This window comes from Mauremys reevesii, linkage group 5 (assembly GCF_016161935.1).
Source record: "Mauremys reevesii isolate NIE-2019 linkage group 5, ASM1616193v1, whole genome shotgun sequence".
Classification (NCBI taxonomy): Eukaryota; Metazoa; Chordata; order Testudines; family Geoemydidae; genus Mauremys; species Mauremys reevesii.
In genome coordinates, this window is record NC_052627.1 from 93716252 (window position 1) to 93736394 (window position 20143).

Below are 20143 nucleotides of genomic sequence, written 5' to 3' on the forward strand. Positions count from 1 at the left end.
GGATGATGGTGTTACTGTGTATAGTTCAATGAAAAAAAGACAGGGAAAAAAGCTAACAAGATGTTAAGAAACAAAAGGAATGAGATGGAAAACAATATAGAAAATATTACAATGGCATTATTGAAATCAATAGTGCAGTCTAATCTAGAATACTGAGTGCAGAACTTGTCACCCTATCCAAATTGGATATTTGTAGAATTAGAAGGGATTCAGCAAAATTTAATCAGAATGATTAGGGACAGGGAAAAACTCTCATATAAGAGGGATTATGTTAATATTAGGTGTGTTTACCTTTAGAAAGATGATAGATAAGAGGGGACATGTTAAAAATATATAAAATAACGCTATAGAAAAAGTAGATCAGGATCTTCTATTCTCCCTGTCTGATAACACACAAACAGATGGTCATTCAGTGAAAATGAAAAGCCACAAATTCAAAACTGATAAAAAGAAATACTTTTTCATATAAAGCGTAATTAAACTGTGGAATTCATTGTTACAGAGTGACCAAAAAAATTAGCAAGACTCAAAAAGTTATTCAACATGCATATGGATGATAAGAAATATCCAGAGTTGTAATAGTTAATGTTAATAAACAAAATTTGGAAGGGAGATAAAACTGCATTCTTCCAGATTTATGTCAGTCTCAATTAGAGATTAGGATGAGACCTTCATGGGGAGTACATTATCCCATATCTTCTTACTGTGTTTTTTTTTTAATTTACACTGAAGCTATATTATGGTTCTGCTTTATTGTGTTATGCAGGAGTCCAGACTAGATCATAAAGGACTTCTGGCCTTAGAATCTACAAATCCAGTGCTGACCACTGCCAGAGACAAGATAGTGAATGAAATGGACTAGGTGCCTGATCCAGTATCGTTCTTCCTGTGTGCACAAGCTACAGATTTCCAGAAAGTGTTCATCCTCTGCCTCTGGAGGTGAAGCAGTAATTTGTACCAGAGTCCATACCTCAAGAAAGACCAATTCCAGAATGCTTGTTTTCCTCTCCCTCTGATAATGAACAAGAGGATACCTAACATTTAGTTAACCCTAAGCATAATTCTTCTCCAACTGAAATCAATTTTTAAACTTTTGTTGATTTTAGTGGGAGCAGAATAAGGCCAGCACTGAAATCTTTGAAAAAAACCAAAAACCTATCGCCCTACACTGAATCCAAATATAGATCAAATTTCCCCAAAATTCCAGGATGTTCAGAATTGATGTTTTGGTTAAGACTCCCCCTACCCTATATCCTATTTCTTGATAGTAAATAAGCCCTTTATGCGCTTTGCTAGGAAGAGCCTGGCTGTTCATTGCAGAATATTTACAGAAGGCTCCTGATCCATCTTCTCTTCAGAAGATGATGGAATTAGGAGCTGCTTTAATGGCTAAAAGGTTAATTCTTCAAAAGGGGAAAGCCTCTTTGCTTCCAAACATAGAATTTGTTGTGTCAATTTCAGTGATTAACTGCTTTGGAAGTGATCTCCTTTAAATGAAAAAAAAGAATTGAGTTCTTTCATATCTGGCCTCTTTATCCTGACTCCCAGAATTAACTTGCAGATTCTCCGAAGTATATAAACATTCAAATATATTATATTGCCTTTTTCATTATTTTTAAAGGTTGTGTGAATTCGGGCCATTTTCTTTGAATAGATAGCCTTCAAAATGTAAACAAATAGCTAACAAGAATTTTGTCAAGGTGAATTTCCTCAAAATGTGTTGTCCAGGGTAACGACCACCCTGTCCCAGACATGTCTTGTCACCCTGTCCCCAAATTGTTGACTCACACTTATGTTTCCTGTTCTTTTCAGCCGATAGGTGAATCAACAGCCTAACTCCTATTCCTTTTTTTCTCTATTTTAAAAATACAAATAATATTTTTGGAAAAGTGGGCAGTTGAGATTGGCATCATTAGCAGAGTGAAGGCAAGAGCTATCATCACTTGGTCCTATCATCACTTCCTGTTCTGAGAGCACAGGATTCCATGGCAGGCTGATTTGGTCTGAGAGAGTGGAAGGAGAGAATGCTGTCCATTCAGAAACTTCTCTTCACCCAGTTCCCTGGTACATCACAAGGACTAGGCTTAGAGCCTGTCCACACTAGAAAGTTTTACCCCTTTAACTATACCAATATCCATTATCCCAGTACTGATACTATACTGGTATACCAGTATAGTTAAAGCACTACAACTCCCTAGTGTTGGTACTGTTATACTGGTATAAAGGTGCTTTATATGAATATAGCTATTCCTATCTGGGAAGAGTAATAACTACACTGGTATAAGACACCTTATTACAGGTATACCTGCATCCACACTAGAGCTTTTACCTGTATAACTATATTGGTCAAAAAAAAATCACACCACAACTAAAGTAATTCTCCTTCTTGTAGTCTCTTCTGTATGGAGTTGGCTCTTGAAGTCCTTCTCTGCTGCAGTCTGTCTTGAAGCAGTGCCTCAGAAACTCTGCAGTTAAATCATTTTATATGCCACCCAGATATCTAGTTTTGGATTTTCCAGCCTTTCTCTTTTAAGTTTAACACCCTGTTTCTTATATATTCTTCCGATCTTCTTTTCACATGCTCAAACTATGTAAGCCTGGATTCTTTCAGCTTCTCTATAATTGGTACCACCTTCACACTTCCCCTAATTAATTCATTCTAAACATGGTCCATCCTTGTAACTCGAAGTATCCATCTTAACATTTTCATTTCCACTGAAATCAAGATTTGTGCCTTTCTCTTTCTCAGTGCCCAGTATTTGGAGCTATACAAAAGGATAGGCAAAATTACTGTCTTGTAGCTCTTACTTTTCAATGGTAGGCATTCTCTTATCACAAATCATTCCGCTCACTTCTCTCCATCTAGTCCATGCCTTTCATATTCTGCTTATAAATTTCTCATTGAGTTCACCTGCAGGGTTGTCAAGGTGTCCCCCCCACTCTGAACTTTAGGGTACAGATGTGGGGACCCGCATGAATAACCCCTAAGCTTATTTTTACCAGCTTAGGCAAAACAGTCGCTGCCACCACCAAATGTTTTAAAAAAATGTTTGAGGAAGAGCTATTTGGGAACTCCTCCTTCCCCCAAATATTTCCCCAGTTCTTATCCCCCTTTTCCTGTCAGGATTTGACTAATTTCCCTCCCCCAAGTCTCTATACCCTTTTTCCTGGGTAGACTCAAGAAAATTCCCCCCACCAATTCCTGGTGAGCCCAGATCCAAAATCCTTGGATCTTAAAACAAGGAAAAATCAATCAGGTTCTTAAAAGAAGACTTTTAATTAAAGAAAAGGCAAGGTGAAAGGAATACCTCTGTGAGATAAGAAAGCAAGATAATCTCACAGACAACAGATTCAAAACACAGAGGATTTCCCTCTGGACAAAACTTTAAAGTTACACAGAAACCCAGTTTGATTTTCCCTCTATTTTGCAAAAGAAATTACAAATAGAAATAAAAGTAATTTAGTACATTGCTTCTCTAATTACTCACTACCCTGTTAGGAGTGGGATGGTTCCTTCTCCCTGTCTGGCAAAAGCCTACGCAGCCCAGACAAAGGACTGTTTTCCCGGTGAAACAACCAGCACCAGAACCATTGCCAGCACTGAGTCCAGTGCTTGCAACCCCGTCTACAACTCCAATGCCAGAGGCACCAGAGATCCTGAACTGGCAGAAGCAGCAGATAACCCTACCCAAGAGGCTCAGCCAGGGGGATAAGGAGTGGGGAAATATTTGGGGGAAGGCAGAGTTCCCAAATGGCTCTCTCTCAAATGCTTTTTTAAAGCATTTGGTGGTGGCAGCAACTGTTTTGCCTAAGCTGGTAAAAATAAGCTTAGGGGTTATTCATGCAGGTCCCCACATCTGTACCCTAAAGTTCAGAGTGGGGGGGGGCGCCTTGACAAGGGTATCATCTAATCTACAGACCATATGCTCTGGTTTATTTCTGCTGATTTTCATGCCATTTCTTGCAAGTATGCACCCCCATCTCTCTAAATCTTGTTCCACTTGCTATTTCTTTCTCCCACAAGCACTACATCATCTGCAGAAAGCATGAGCCATGGTGCCACTCTCTGGGTGTTTTCTACAAGTGCATCAAGCACCTACATGAACAAAAAAGAGGCATAGTGCCAAGCCCTGTTGTGCTACAACTTTTACCTAGAAACTGTTATGTCTCTCCACATGCAGGCTTTCCCTCTTTTCTCTATATTTTTCCACAAGCAATCTTAATGCAAAGATAGCATCCATTGTTGACCAACAAATAAACATCTCTTCATCTGGCAAGACCGGTTTTTCATCTCTGCTGTGGGGTAACACCTTCCTACAAACTATAAGGATATATTTCCCATATATAGTCATACCTTTTAAAATATCATCCGTACATTCATTTCACAGTGATAGTAATGACCAACCTGATCCTGGCTTTCATTTAAGATCTCACATGACATTCTTTTCAGATAAATACTATGACAGTAATGTGTTAGGTGCAGTGAGTTTTTGAGGCCTGGTGGCACAAAGTAGTGACTCCTTTGCCAGCTGGCACCAATGGGCCTCTGTTCCACACTGGAATCTTCAAGTGAACCTATAGCTTGTAATGGTTTTGGAGGTTGGGGTTTTTGGATGGTGGTGGAGGAGCCTTGTGCTTACGGCTAAGCATGAATAGCCAAATTAATTTCAGTGGGATTAAATGTATGTGTGAGTATTTACAGGATTGGGCTGTTAGCTTTATGAATTATTGATGGCTCAGTTGCACCTTGTCCAGAATTAGAAGCAAAGCACAGCTGCGCATGCCCAAGGGGAGCTTTAGTAGTCAGTGTGACCTGGGGAAGGCAGAATGCCTCCTGGAGCTCCACGATGCACAGGTAGATGTATATCCCTGTACTATGGGCTGCTGTGTGAAAACCTCATTGCGGTTCCTCACTGTGCCCGTTGAGCCACTGTGCCCTTAGTGCACCATGGAATATGGAAAGGCTTGTTGCACTCTCCCCATGACACTGTAAACATGTGTTCAAGCTCTGAAGTACTTTGACTGCTGGAATCTCCTCTCTGGCCTTGATGCTTGCACCATACTCCCTCAAAGTTCATTCCAAACACAGCTAATAAGATCCCCTTCTTGGCTCATTGCTTTGATGCCAGCACTCCCCTCTTTAACTTCCTACCATGACTCTCCCTCTTCCACTACATCAAGCATAAACCTCTTGCACTTACTTTCAAAGTCCTCCATAATAGAGCCCCACCGCACCTACCCAACCTACTATCTTATGGTAAGGGCAGCTCTCGCCTTCACTCTGCTAATGATGCCAATCTCAACTGCCCACTTTTCCAAAAAGCACTTTCCTGCTTTCTCCAGTATCGTCTGTTACAAGTGGGAAAACTCCCAGGGAAAAACCAAAATGCTGCCACCTTATGAGTGTATATAAATAATAATAATAAATGCAATACTACTGCTAAGTTGGGGTACATCAAGGCATTTCAGAAAAAAGGGAGTTTCATTATATTGAAGTTAATAAAATCTGGGTTTACCTGTAATGCAGTGGTCCCCAACGCAGTGCCTGCAGGCACCATGGCGCCCACCAGGGCATTTATGTGCGCTCGCCTAGTGCCCAGCAGGGGAGAGAAGCTGCAGCCCCACGCCTGCCAGAGACAGAGAACTCCGGGGCTGCAGGCTGTGGGCGCCGGTGTTCTCGGTCCCTGGCAGGCGCAGGGCTGCGGCTTCTCTCTGGCTTCTCTGGGGCTGCAGACTGCAGGCACCGGTGTTCTCGGTCCCTGGCAGGTGCGGGGCCGCGGCTTAAGCCAAAGAGAAGCCACGGCCCCACACCTGCCGGGGACAGAGAACTCTAGGGCAGTCCTCCCAGCTTCTCTCCAGCTTCTCTCTGCACTGCCCAGAACTGGCGCCAAAAAAACTCATAAAACAAAGACTAAACAAAAAACAAAAAAAAAATGCTCCGACTCTGCAGAACGGACAGAATGCCGCCCCGTAGCATGTGCTGCCCCGGGCACGTGCTTGCTCCACTAGTGCCTGGAGCTGGCCCTGTATATGAGTCATTGTTGGGTCCCACCACACTCTTCTGAAAACATGAATGTGCTAGTGGCCACAGAAAGGTTGGGGACCACTGCTGTAATGGAATTATAAAGAGAATCAGTTTTGCTATGCAGATGATTAGCCCCGCAAAGATACAAACCATATTTCAGATGGAAAAATGAATAAATGATTAAAACTTGTGGAAAAAAACCCAGAAACTGCTGACATAATAAGCTGAGATTTATATGTAAAGGAACATTTTTGCTTTTTCAGGGTATTAGAGGACTTCATCCATATTTCTAGGCTACATTTGTTAACACTGAAATAACTGAAAAGACTAGGTTTTTAAAAGCACTGACAACTATGCAAGGGGGAAAAAAATTAAGCAATTTTTTAATCTCCTCGCTGCCTGCTTCCAGGAGTGTATGCACTCAGAATACATGGCTGTTATGCAGTGTAAAACCTGTGTAATGTAAAACTTTGTGCTACACATTTCAAATTGGTTTGACCCTTTCCCCTCCCCAAGTGCATGTGCATGTGCATGCACACACAGACATGCTGACTCTCAAGCTTAAATTCTCACAGAGTATTTCGCAGAGCTCTGGGGCTCAGGGCTTCAGTCCCACAGGAGGTTCCAGGGCTTGGAGCATCAGCCTCCAGGCTGCATGGGGACTTGGGGCTTCAGACTCATGGGAGACACCAGGGCCCAGGGCTTTAGCCCTGTGGGAAGCACCAGGGCTCAGGGCTTCTATCTCGCAGGTTTGAAAATATTTTCCAGAGCTTTGCTCTGGACAGCTCTGTCTGAATTTAAGCCCTGCACATACTCAGGCACAGTCTTCTCCAAATTGCTATCTCCTCCAATTTATTCAAGTTCCGTCTTTTATAGTGATTTTTAAAAAGTCTTTTAATTAATGTTTCAGTCAGAAACCTCACTGACAACTTTGACTAAGAATTAAGCAGCTGTAAGTGACTCAATGTGTTGCCTTTCAAAGCTCAAAGTGGGTACAAGCTGACTGCTTGCAGGACTCAGGAAATCTATTTCCTTCTGGCTAAAGTGTGGCAAATTATCTGCATGCAAATACAAGGTCAAATCCTACCCTATGAATTCAACCCACATATGCAAATGTTTGCAAAATTGGACCCACAGGTATTTGCTTTCCTCTGGAAGCAGTAGGCCAGATTACTTCCCTCAAACCAGTGTAGTGCTGTAGCTGGCTAGTTAGGAATACCCCAGGTGCATAATGGAGTTCTCAGCTGGCATAAACTGGTATAACCAGCTCCTATACTAATTGCTCCACCCCCAACCTTGCATAGGAGATGGGAGATAGCACAGCACGGACCAGGTAAGGTCATGTGTGATCCACCAATTCTCAGCTAGTGCATGGTTCTGTGGAGACCTTAGCCACCAGGGTAAGTTAGAGAAGCCCATAGGCAGCTTTCATACCAGGGCTGGTGCAGATCAGCCATGGAGACAGGAAGCTGTAATCAACTCCTGGTACTGCATCACTCACACTCTCTCTCCTATGCCAGGAAGATCTCACCACAGGAGGGAATCTGGCAAAGTGACTACCTGGACCTATGTTCTGCTCCAGTGTGGCATTTTTTATATTTACCCACATTGTTAACTTCTCTTGCATTAGAATCATAGTTCTCTACTGAAAGAAGAGAGAGAAAAAGTCACAAAGATTACTCATCTAAGGATTTTTTTAATATAGCTTCTGAGAAAATAACCAGGAAATCAAATGCAAGTTCACCTAACAGCACGAGACCTGTATTAGGAAAGAGACTCCTGTCTTTCTCAAACTAGAAGCATTGCAGAAATAATGGTTTTACTCTCTGGGGACAAATTTCTGAAAGCTTTATTTTTGAATTATCATGATTGAGTGAGGAGAGTACCAGAGCATGTTCCTTTTTCATTTTTGAATGTCAACTTAACTATCAGCTCAAAACTGCTTTTTTTTTTAAAGGAGGGTAGAGGGGAGACAGCTATTAATTAACTGCATTTTAGAATCAATCAATATATGTAAAGTAAATAGTGATGTAAAGTAAACACCGAGGCATTGGTGTGGAAAGTGTCTGTCTCCGGTCTTGAACAAGCCCTGTCTGGAAGAGATTTTGAAGATCTAGAATTATTTCCGTCCTTGACATATCAATTTATTTTAAAAGGTCAGAAAGAAATCATGATTTATTAATTAATCACCAATTTCATTTGTAAAGAGCTTTGGGCTTAAACTATTCATTAACAATTGCACTAAACCCTGTATATGTCATGAGTGTGTGACATTTTCCATATTTTGGTATGACGGTTGCTTGAGAAACCTAAATAATAGTTTTAAAACCTACTTTTTAATTTTAAGTATAATATTAATGTTCCCAATCTATCCCCTAGTTAAGTTAAAGGCAAAACTTCCATTGCCTTAAATGGGAGAAGGATCCATTGAAAATCCAAACTCCGCTTTTCAAAAAATAGGAGTCTAAACTTAGGCTCCACAATAGAACTGTTGGGAATTCTTGTACAAAATGTTTTTTCCATAGAAAAATGCCAATTTGTCAAAACTGAAACTTTTTTAAACAAAAGTTTCCGATTTTTGCTTCAGAAGCTCTTTTCATTTCAAAATTAAAATTAATTTATAGTAAAAATATTTTTTAAAAAATTATTGAAACAAAATGTTTTGATTGACTCAAACAGATTTTTGTGTGGGGAGGGGTGGATTTACAGTTCATGAAGAAAATTGAGATTTTGACATTTTGTACTGATTTGGGACAAGGAAAAATTTTTCAAAATCGCAATTTTTTTCTGGGTTGGGAAAACCATTTCCAGCCCTACTCCACTTCCAAATAAACCAATAGTATTTCAAAAGTGCTGAGCACCAGACGTTCCCATGACCTGGTGGAGAATAGGAGGGAGCAGTCCAGGGGCTGCAGGGACTGGTACTGTGAGGGGAAGTGCTTGTAGAGTTGAGTAAAGGGTGAGGGCAGTGAGATGCATTGATCAATCTCACATACAAGTCAGCATACATACGTATTTTACCAGCAACAATATTATACACTTTACCTATTAAAATTCATCTAACATTATTGTCAAGAAACAGCTTTTATAAGTACTTTACAAAACCACTCTGCTGTCAATTTAACTATGTCCCCCTTAACAGCATTTCTTAAACAAAAATATTTAGATATTAAAATCAAGGTAATAAAAATAATGTATTAAACAAATACACAGGGCAGTATTAATACTGTTGTTTTGTAATACATTTATTTATTCTTGAAAAGAATGTTTGTTTGGTTGGTTGTTTTTTTTTCAGATTTGGGAGCTTCTAAATCCATAGTTAGCATTTAAATGAAAGTGGCCTATGTAAGTATTTGGGGAATCTGTTTATGTAAGGCTTATTAATTCTGTTTGATATCCAGATATCTTTTTATGTATATCTGTGTCAAACTGCAAACTCCATTTTGAATGTAGGGCTTGCTACCTTTTCTGTCCTTTTACCTCCATGTTGGACTGAAGTTTCAAGGGATGGTAGCAGAGGGCTAACAATTGAGGGGTTTTTTTAAATAAATTCTTCAAAAGACCACCATTATCTAAAATACACGTGTGCCCAGGCTGCCGCCAGGCATAGGGGCACCAGTTTAATAATACTGCATAGGGCCCGATAAATCCTAAGGACAGCCCTGTCAGTGGCCATTTTGAGAAGAGACGAGGAGCAGAGGAAGGGTCCTGACTGCATAGATCAGATGCTGTGAATCTGAAGAGAAGCCATGTGCAGGAGGGGAGGAAATTGGAATTCACCGAGAACTCTGTCCCAAGCCCAAAGAACTCTCCAGAGTGGTGAGTAGATGGAAGCAGGCTTGTGTATTATTTCTGTCTATGTATCTCTTGTGCTATTTAAATGTAGAGTAATGATGTTTTAGAATGCTGTGCAAAGTATGTTTTGTTTCACTGGTATATTCCCCTGAAAAGTTAAACTGTAAACTCAGAGTACCCACAATGTGGGGTTCTAGAAAGAGTGTGCTTAAGTTATGAGGTAGTCTGAGGGGGACAATACTGGTCCTAGGGCCTAGGCAGTTGGACCACAGGGTCCCAGCCCTGAGAGGGCTCTAAATAGATGTAATGCACCCTGAGAGTGTGCCTATAGACCTCAGCCAGGAAGAGTGCCTGGATTCTGCTTGGGAGGCTTAACGTACACGGAGCCTAGTGAGGTGGGCCCTAAGACCAACAGCCAGCCTAGTGAGTATCCAGCCAGGGGAGCTCTAGTAGGGTTGCAGTGTGTGACAAACTGACTTTCAAAGATGCTTGACTATATGCAGCTTCTGTTGATTTCAGTGAGGTTTGTGGGTACTCACTACGTATACTTTGGGGCCTAATGATGGATTTAGGGTTGACACATTCAAAGCACTGTAGGAAATTTAGCCATACTTTTCTGTCATAATTAATGGAATCCCCTGCACTCCTTTGAGATTCACATCCTACGAACCATCTCTACGGAGCCAAATTTGAAAATTTTGGCTAATAAGTGCATGTTTATTTTATTGCCAATACAAGCTTTTTATATATTCTCAACACCTCATTCCTTGGTTTTTAAAGCCTTGAATTATTCAACTCTAATGGTTTGTTAACTGAAGTTTTTGGTTTGTCAGAGTATTCAGAGGGCAGCTGCTGTTGAACTGGGTTAAAAGGTGAGCCAAATTAAAATGAACCAATTATATGGTAGGAGAAAGTTGGGCAGAAGTTAAATGAAATGCTCACAAATGCTGTGTGAAGATCATACCTAAGAGATTTAAACAACTGTAGATTCTCTATTTCAGCAATTCACTTTGCAAGAGGTTTCTGCAAAGAAACATCATGCCAATGGGATTATCTTCCATGGAAATATCTTAATCATATGCAGCGGGATAGGATTTCATTCTCTTGGCAGTTAACACGAGATGGAAGTGCTACAAGAGGTGCTAAGAAGGAGTATTTTTGCCTCTGCCCCATTCCCTTACCACTCACCTACCCCCGAAAAATACTAATTGCATTATTTTTGAAAACCCAAACATTTACCAACTCAACACATAATAATAGACCTCATAAAAAAGTCCACATTAAATAAGATGAACAGTATTTTACAGGTAATACTAAATCAACACCTCCTTGAGCTGCTTGGGGCCCTAAGTAATTGCTTACTCTGCTTATGCCTACTGCCACCATTGAGGTCACTACAGAAGTAACAACACAGTCATTTCCCTGCATTGTAGTAATCAGGATGTGGTAAAGAGTATTAAACTTAAGACTACCCCAGTGAGAAAGAGAGAGGCTCTGTAGCCCAGTGATTAGGTGCACCCCTCTCCCACCCACTCTCCTGAGGAGGTGAGACACAGAGTACAATCCCCTGCTCCAGACACTTTTGTTATTTATCCACATTGGAACACCTTCATCAGGAGAGACTGAGGGAGCCCTATTTAAGAATATCCCATAGCTCAGTAGTTAGAGTAAAGATTCCAGGCCCAATTCTGCAAACCCTCCTTCATACAAATGGTTATTAAACAAATGACTAATCCTTCTGATGTCAGTTGGACTACTTGCCCTGCCTTGCTGAAGTGCTCAATTATTGCTCAGAGTTTACTTTTTACTACCTTTAGGATTACGGGAATTAAATTGCCTTTTTTTTTTTTTTATTTAACACTATTTCTCACTGAGTCTCTCTGGAGTCTTATGGAGTTAAAGAGGTAAATGCTTCCATTTACTTATGCTGTCATTATAAATAAGCCACTTTGAAAATCAATAAAACAAAAGAACTTTGATAATTCTATTATTCCTAATACAAAAAATTAAAAATAAAAATAAAACATCACTAAACACTTCATCAATTTTTTATTTAATTCTAGCATTTGATGAAGTCAAAGATTTCAGTCTATGGTTTGTTATATGTCAAATCTCCTGTACTTGCAGATAATATAACTGTCTAGTACTCTAGATAGTGGATGACAAGGCCAATAAAGGGTGTCGGATAGGGTGGGCTGTGAAGTTATTGCCATACCCAAAAGACATTTACAACTCTGTAACATAATATAATATAAAATAAAACATCACATCAAGATAAGTGTTATACTACAAGTATCATTATACAGCAGGAATGGGCAAACAGATATAAATAAAAACGTTTTGTTTATTGTTGACATTCTAAATGTAAGCAGGGTCTGAATGAGCTATCCCCTGACATCTAGTGATGAGCTGGGAGAAAAGACTTCAGGAACGGACTGTTTGCATAGACATGCCTATTCTGCCTAGGTGCTCAGCAGATGACACTGCTGTTCCAAAGTGATCAATTTTGGCTGGTGTGGGGTTACAAATCACTCTAGTATTTGATTCCAGGGGTAATGCAATGTTGTTGTTGTACATGAAGAAGCAGTAGAACTGTGCTTAAAGTGCCCTGAGTCGCCCTTAACTGAACTTCACTTGCTAAGCAGTGGGTAGGGATGCCAAATTTCACTGAAGATGAGTGGGTGGGGACAAGTGTCCTATCTATGGTGTGGACTCTGCCCAAAGAGTCCTAAATACCATTTGGCCTGCCCCTTTCCAGTGTTTAGCGGCAGAGCTGCTTGGACTCCACTGAGAGTCCTTGCTTTTGGATGGTGATTCCTAGAGCTGACATCACTGTTGAGCCTTAGACTTTGTATGGGGACAGTGAAAGACAACACATAGACTGCACTGGCCATGTGATTCCCAACTACCTGTTGAAATCAGTGAGAGCTAAAACTGCTAAGAGCTGAGTTAAGTGGCGGAACCTCAGAATATGACGTTGCAGGAGCAGCAAGCAGCAGCAGGTAGTGGTGGTAGAGAGACAGTGGTAGCTAGAAGCAAGTTGCAGAGGCATTGCTTGAGGCCCTGCCCAAAGCATGGGAGGTGAACCCCATTAATGCACCTTTGAACTGTGTCTTTGCTAACCAAGGACATAAGAACGACCATACTGGGTCAGACCAAAGGTCCATCAAGCCCAGTATTCTGTCCTCTGACAGTGGCCAATGGCAGGTGCCCCAAAGGGAATGAACAAACAGGTTATCATCAAGTACCCTGTCACCCAATCCCAGCTTCTGGAAAACAGAGGCTAGGGATATCATTCCTGCCCATCCTGGCTAATAGCCAATGATGGACCTATCTTCCATGAATCTATCTAGCTCCCTTTTGAACCCCGTTATAGTATTGGCCTTTACAACACCCTCTGGCAAGGAGCTCCAGAGGTTGACAGTGCGTTGCATGAAAAAATAATTTCTTGTGTTTGTTTTAAACCTGCTACCTATTAGTTTTATTTGGTGGCCCCTTGTTCTTGTATTATGAGAAGGAGTAAATAACACTTCTTTATTTACTTTCTCTATACCATTCATGATTTTATAGACCTTTATCATATCCCGCCTTAGTCATCTCTTTTCCAAGCTGAAAAGTCCCAGTCTTATTAATCTCTCCTCATACGGAAGTCATTCTATACCTCTAATCATTTTTGTTGCCCTTTTCTTAACCTTTTCCAATTCCAATATATCTTTTTTGAGATGGGCCGACCACATCTGCATGTAGTATTCAAGGTGTGAGCATAACATGGGTTTATATAGAGGCAATATGATATTTTTCTGTCTTATTATCTATCCCTTTCTTGCTGATTCCCAACATTCTGTTCACTTTTTTGACTGCCACTGCACATTGAGTGGATGATTTCAGAGAACTATCCACAATGACTCCAATCTTTTTTTTTTTTTTTTGATAAACTGAAAAGATTGAGATCTTTGTTTCTCGTTGTGAGGCAGTTCTCCAGCCCTCATTTTTTATGGTTCTTTTCTGCACTTTCTCCAGCTTTTCAATATCTTTTTAATTGCCTCACTATTCCTGCTCACACCTCTCCTGTTTATAGATTGTAAGGATTGCATTAGCCCCTTTTCCCACAGCATTGCCCTGAGACCTCACGTACATTTGCTTTTCCATCTCTAAATCCTTTTCAGAGTCACTGCTTTTCAGGATAGTCCCCTATTCTGTAGGTATGACCGTATTCCTGGTTCCTAAATGTATCACTTTGCATTTGACTATATTAAAACCCATTTTGTTTGAATGGGACCAAAGTCCTCCTGATAGTCAGGGTAGACATACAGGGTAATCTGCAAGTTTTATCAGTAATGATTTTATATTTACTTCCAGATCATTGATGTAAATGTTGCCAGTTCCTTCTTTCTCCAAGTCTTTGGTCATGTACCCTCACCTGGTATGTTTCCACACAGGTCAAAAGCCAGCAGCAGCACATGTGGCAATAGAACATGTATTTTGGGCTGGAAGGAAACAGGGGGGCTTTGCACTTCTTCCAGGCTTGAGTCCAAACTTGTTCCTCATGTCTGCTACTGGAAATATTGCCAAGTAACACCATAATTCCTTGCCTGTCCTGCTCCAGTGTTCTAAAGTAAAGGGACTATCGACTGAAGTAAGTAAATTTACAGTTAAGATGAATGCATCCATCTTTAACTCACATATATTCTTTTAGGCATTTTAGAAACTATGCAAACAATAGATTACTTTTATTAGGACAAGGATAGATTTTTAACTGACACAGAATTTCCTTCCCTCTGCTATTCAGTTTTAGCTAGATTAATAACAAAAAGTACATTACCAATATTTAAAAGGGAAAATTCAAAACAAAAACTAGTCACTTTTCGAGTTGTTGGTCTATGTTGCAACTATGTATTTGATGGACATAGTATGTGATGATATATTATTGAAACATGACCATTTATGTCATTAGTGTTGCCCTTGTTAAACAATTGCAACAAATCTTATACAAAGTATGTCTTGTACAGTATCAATGGAAAAGTCAAAATCTATCAAATTTGATTATCCTGTTTGTATGCATGTATCGTCATCGTATCTAAAGTTATGATTATTGACTATGTGCCAGTATTTCAAATGTGTTTACACCTGGGATAGCACCCACAAGGTAATTTACATACAGACTAGCCAGTACATTGTGAATAGCTGCTCCTATGATTCATCAAGCATGCAAAGACAAATGACTTGCTCATGTGACCCTGGACACCATCTTGTGCCTATAAATTTCCACAAACTAAGATTGTGAGCAGTCCCTCCACAGGAGAAGTGTCTCTATTTTGTCTCTTTCCTGCTCTGATCTCTGGACTATGAAATTATACTAAAAGGAGAATTCCAACCAATGGACTGAGGACCTTCCAATGTTTTGGAAGTTACCAAGCCAGCAGTTTATTCCATCACTGCTACAAACCTGATCCAAGAACTTTGCAATGTGTATGTATTTCCTTGTTTTCCTTGACCATTATAATGCTTTCTTTTCTCTTATCTAATATCTAAAGTTTTATTTATACTAAAGAATTGGCAATGATGTGATTATTGGTTAAGATCTGGGTTACATATTGGCCTGGCTGTGTGGCTGATCTCTTGGGATTAGAAGGACCCTTTGATGAAATTGGTTTTAAATAACCGCTCATCATAAAGTCTAGTGTCTTGGTGGTGAAATAAATGCTATAGTGCCTAAGGAGACTGCATTTCTGACTTCTTATTAACCAGTGTGGTGAGACAGAAGTTTGCTTTGGTCACTGGCTTGGTATATCTTATGGAAGAATAACCACCAGTTTGGGGTGTGTTTCCCTCATTTCTCAGCAGTTTGTCCAGAATCTGGTATTCTCAGCTGTGAATCCACTGAGACGCAGTGATAGTATGCATATTCAAAAATCACAGAAAAGCAATTATCATTTAAGCAGTAGCCAATATTTACTGTTAAATATTTTGCCAATTTATTTTTCTCAACATTACAATAACAAATGCAAATAGACTATATTTTGGCCTCAGAAAAGACATGCTTCATGCTGCAAGGAATTCTGCTCTTTAAACATGAACTTGAAAAATACTTAACTGCAAATGTTCACTTTTATTTTCAAGGTTCCAGATAAATTATACTTATACATAAACTACATTAAAATAACATTTGCTTTGCAAAGTCAAGCCCTCCAAAGTTAGGAAATGACAGTATTAAGATTGCCTGCCTTCTATTTGGGATCAATTTTCACGAAACTAAAGTATCAGGGTGGAGGGATGGACTTATGCACACAGGACTGGAAGCCAGGAAATCTGGGTTCTAATCCTGGCTCTGCTACAGAATTCTGCTATGACCTTGGTCAAATCACATACAACCCGCAGGTGTCTATTTTCAGTCTGTACAATTATCTAATTCACAGGACAGTTTTGAAGGTCAATCCATCTGTGTTTGAGTTACTAAGAAGCTATAGTAATGAGCACCATAGAACCGCCTACAAATAAATAAGTATATAACTCTCCCTGTTGAGAGGTGAACATTAGAAGTCAGTTTCCTGAGCCTTCAAATTAACCCATACACCAAAAATATAGTAACTTCAAGCATAATGAATACAATTAAGCATTAGAAAAAAATTCTATATTAAGTATAAACCTAAAAGTAGCTTTAATGAGGGAATAACCCATCTCTGAGTTATATAATGTCAGCATTTCCAACAGTTTAACTTTGTCAGTGTCAGGTGGCACTGCTAGGGACTCACATAATAAGTCTATTTTAACTCATAATAAAGAAATATCTCTGTTACTAGAATGGACTGACTTTGCAGAAGAAGTATCTATTTGAGAGCTTTTCACTTCCATTTGGGAGCCAGCTAGTGACTGTATAACTAGTGACTTCATTGTGCTATTGACAGTTGGAGAAATATCACAAATGTGAGAGGTGTCCGTTGTCACATGCTTGAGGCAATTGTCTATATAGTCTATCTAATTTGCTATCAACTCCACTTGGCATAGGACTGTCTTACCCCTTGGAGCTACTAAATACATTTAAATTACCAAATTGTCGAGATGTAATTGGGAAACGAAAGCTCAAAGAGATGATTTCTTTAACTTCACCTCCATCAATCATTTTAAATTCTAGGTGAAGTGGGCTATCCTTCTTGAAAGTAAAGATATAGCACCCATCCACCCAACTGAATGCAGTTTGTTTTTCATGTCCCCTCTTCATCAACCCAGGAATACCAAAGTGAGAATCTGAAGGGCTGTAGCTCACTTGTCAGGAATCAGAAACTGAAAGTTTACTGTCAGTCATTCCAAGTGTATTAAATGAGAACCTTCACAGCAGTCAGTTTAATCTCTGGCTTTGAGGCATAGATGAAGACTTCTGCTGATTGTATAACGAGCCCAAACTCCTGAAGCTTTATGCCACTTCTGCCTGTCACTTAGGCTTTTCAGTATGGAGCCAAATTAGAAGAAGAAAAAATGCTGAACAAAATTTTCCTCTTTCCCTAGGAAGGAGTACAGTAGGAGTTACTCCCAATAATTAGGATCACTGCTTAGCTCCAGACTTGGCAGTTAAAAAGCTTGCATTTACTCTATCATCTGGATCATTGTGTTTTAGCGGCTCTTCCACCAGACCACAGCTGCTACTCCATGAATATTTTTTTCTGGTTGAATATCACCCCACAACTCCTTTCCCTCAGTCTTGGGCTTTTGAGTGTGGGGAAATGCCTCATGGGAGAAAATGTGGAGGTTGAAAGTGACAAACTGCAGTACGTTATGCCAATAAATAAAGAGGCACCAGGTGCAGACTTAGAAATTCAGAATCTCAATTGCTTAAACTCCTGAGCCAACTCACAGCTCAGCCCTCTCCTAGCTGTATATAGCTGGGAAGAATAATGTTCAAAAAGACTAGTTTAGTAACTGGTACATATCTGCCAGGTGATTCAATGTTGGACCATCATTCATCAGCTGAGAAAACCACTTAATGCACTGTTTTCCCCTTGGGGACTTTCCATTGACACTATCTCTATATGCTATTTTACCAGGTTACTTAGCAGGTTATGCAGCTAGTTGTTATCCATGTCTTCTCCCTGGGGTACAGATCTGAGAAAAGAGATCCCTTCCTTGACTAGCACTGGTCCCTACTCTATTGAAATGATGAAGGGATATAGTACAAAAATCATTTAGGTGACCTCCTTTTGATCATTGAGGTCATGGTTCACTTGGCCATCATAGTCTGATGCAGCTTCCTTTTCATACTAAGCACAGTAAGTGTGGTGTTACCAGTTTGCAACTGGAAATTTGGTTCCTGTAATGTAATGCTCCAATAGAGATGAAAGCTACAGTCATTTGGGAGGGAGTTAAAATGTTTCAAATTTATTTCAGGGTTGAACTTATTAATACAACTTGGTACATATAATGCTAAATTATTTACACTTCTTGTACTATTGCTCAGAGTTAGGGAGTTCTATTATGTGATGGCTACATTTAAACGTCCTTGGAACACATAGGGTAAAAGGATTGCGAGGAAAAATTTTGCATGGGTTTGACTGCACTCTGTTTTTCCAAGCTTTTCATTTAGTGATCCAGTATCGCTTCAGATTAACAATACAGGCTCTAAAAAGACCACTCTGGGTATGTCTACACAACAAAGAAAAACCTGTGGCTGGCCCACGCCAGCCGACTCAGGCTCGTGTTACATGGCTGTTTCATTGCTGTGTAGGCTTCCAGGCTCAGACTGCTACCCCAGCTCTGGGACCCTCTCACCTTGCAGGGTCCGAGAGATTGGACTCCAGCCTGAGCCCAGATATAACTTGGATATTTTTTTCACATCTTAGTTCATAGAGATCTACACAGCAGTGAAACATCCTGAAGCCCAAGCCCTGAGAGCCTGAGTCAGCTGGCATGGACCAGCACAGGTTTTTCTTTGCTCTGTAGACATATTCCCAGAGTCAAAAAATTTTCTCTTTATAATGATGACTTTGTAACAATGACTCCCAAGTCTATCTTTCTGCTCCTGACCTGTTTCCCTCTATCTAATCCTGCATCTCAGTTTCTCTCTGACATCTCCTTGTAGATGTCTTGCCAGTATCTTAAACTTCATATGGTGAAAATGAACCGTTTCACTTTCCTTCCCAAGCCCTCTGCTCTTCCTTTATTATGTCACTGCTGCTAGCACCATCATCCTCCCAGTCACTTGGAAACCCACAACCTGGGTGTCCTCTTCAGCTCCACCCAATGTCTAGACCCACTTATGGAGCAAATAATTAAGCAATCAATTTGCAAACACCTAGAAAATAATAAGGTGATAAGTAACAGCATAGATTTGTCAAGAACAAATCATGTCAAACCAAGCTGATAGCTTTCTTTAACAGGATAACAAGCTTCGTGGATTGGGGGGAAAGCAGTGGATGTGGTATATCTTGACTTTAGTAAGGCTTTTGATACTTTCTTGCATGACCTTCTCATAAAGAAACTATAGAAATACAACCTAGATGGAGCTACTATAAGGTGGGTGCATAACTGGCTGGAAAACTATTCCCAGAGAGTAGTTATCAGTGGTTCACAGTCAAGCTGGAAGGGCATATTGAGTGGGATCCTGCAGGGATCAGGTCTATGTCTGGTTCTGGTCAATATTTTCATCAATGTTTTAGATAATGGCATAGAAACTACATTTATAAAATTTGCAAACAATACCAAGCTGGGAGGGGTTGCAAGTGCTTTGAAAGGTAGGATTAAAATTAAAATTTTTTTAAAATGCTTTGGCATTTCGTCTTCTGTAATGGAGCTCTGATAGAACAGATTTGTCTGCCCATACAGCAATCACATCCGTACGGTCCATGCTGGAGCTCTTTTTGGATTTGGGACTGCATCACCACCCGTGCTGATCGGAGCTCCACGCTGGGCAAACAGGAAATGATATTCAAAAGTTTGCGGGGCTTTTCCTGTCTCCCTGGCCCCTGCATCCGAGTTCAGATTGCTGTCCAGAGTGGTCACAGTGGTGCACTGTGGGATACCGCCCGGAGGCCAATACCGTCGATTTGCGGCCACACTAACCCTAATCCAATATGGTAATACCGATATTAGCGCTACTCCTCTTGTTGGGGAGGAGTACAGAAACCGGTTTAAACATCCCTTTATATCGATATAAAGGGCCTCTTAGTGTGGACGGGTGCGGCGTTAAATTGGTTTAACGCTCCTAAAATCGGTTTAAACGTGTAGTGTAGACCAGGCCTTGTTTTTATGTGGTTTTCAGAAGGTGAGAAGGATATCTATGGTAGCAAAGAAGATAAAAACAGATTTTCATGGGCTGGGAGAATCTTATCCAGC

General features: G+C 40.2%; 1 long non-coding RNA gene across 3 annotated transcripts in view; it reads left to right on the plus strand.

Moving 5' to 3' along the window:
• LOC120405786 overlaps positions 1 to 1595 on the plus strand; it is a 122471-nt gene extending 120876 nt beyond the window's left edge. For all 3 annotated transcript variants that reach the window (XR_005598874.1, XR_005598876.1, XR_005598875.1), the window contains one exon: positions 767 to 1595. This is a non-coding gene — a long non-coding RNA (uncharacterized LOC120405786). The remainder of the gene's footprint in view (positions 1 to 766) is intronic.
• The last annotated feature ends 18548 nt before the right edge of the window (positions 1596 to 20143 follow it).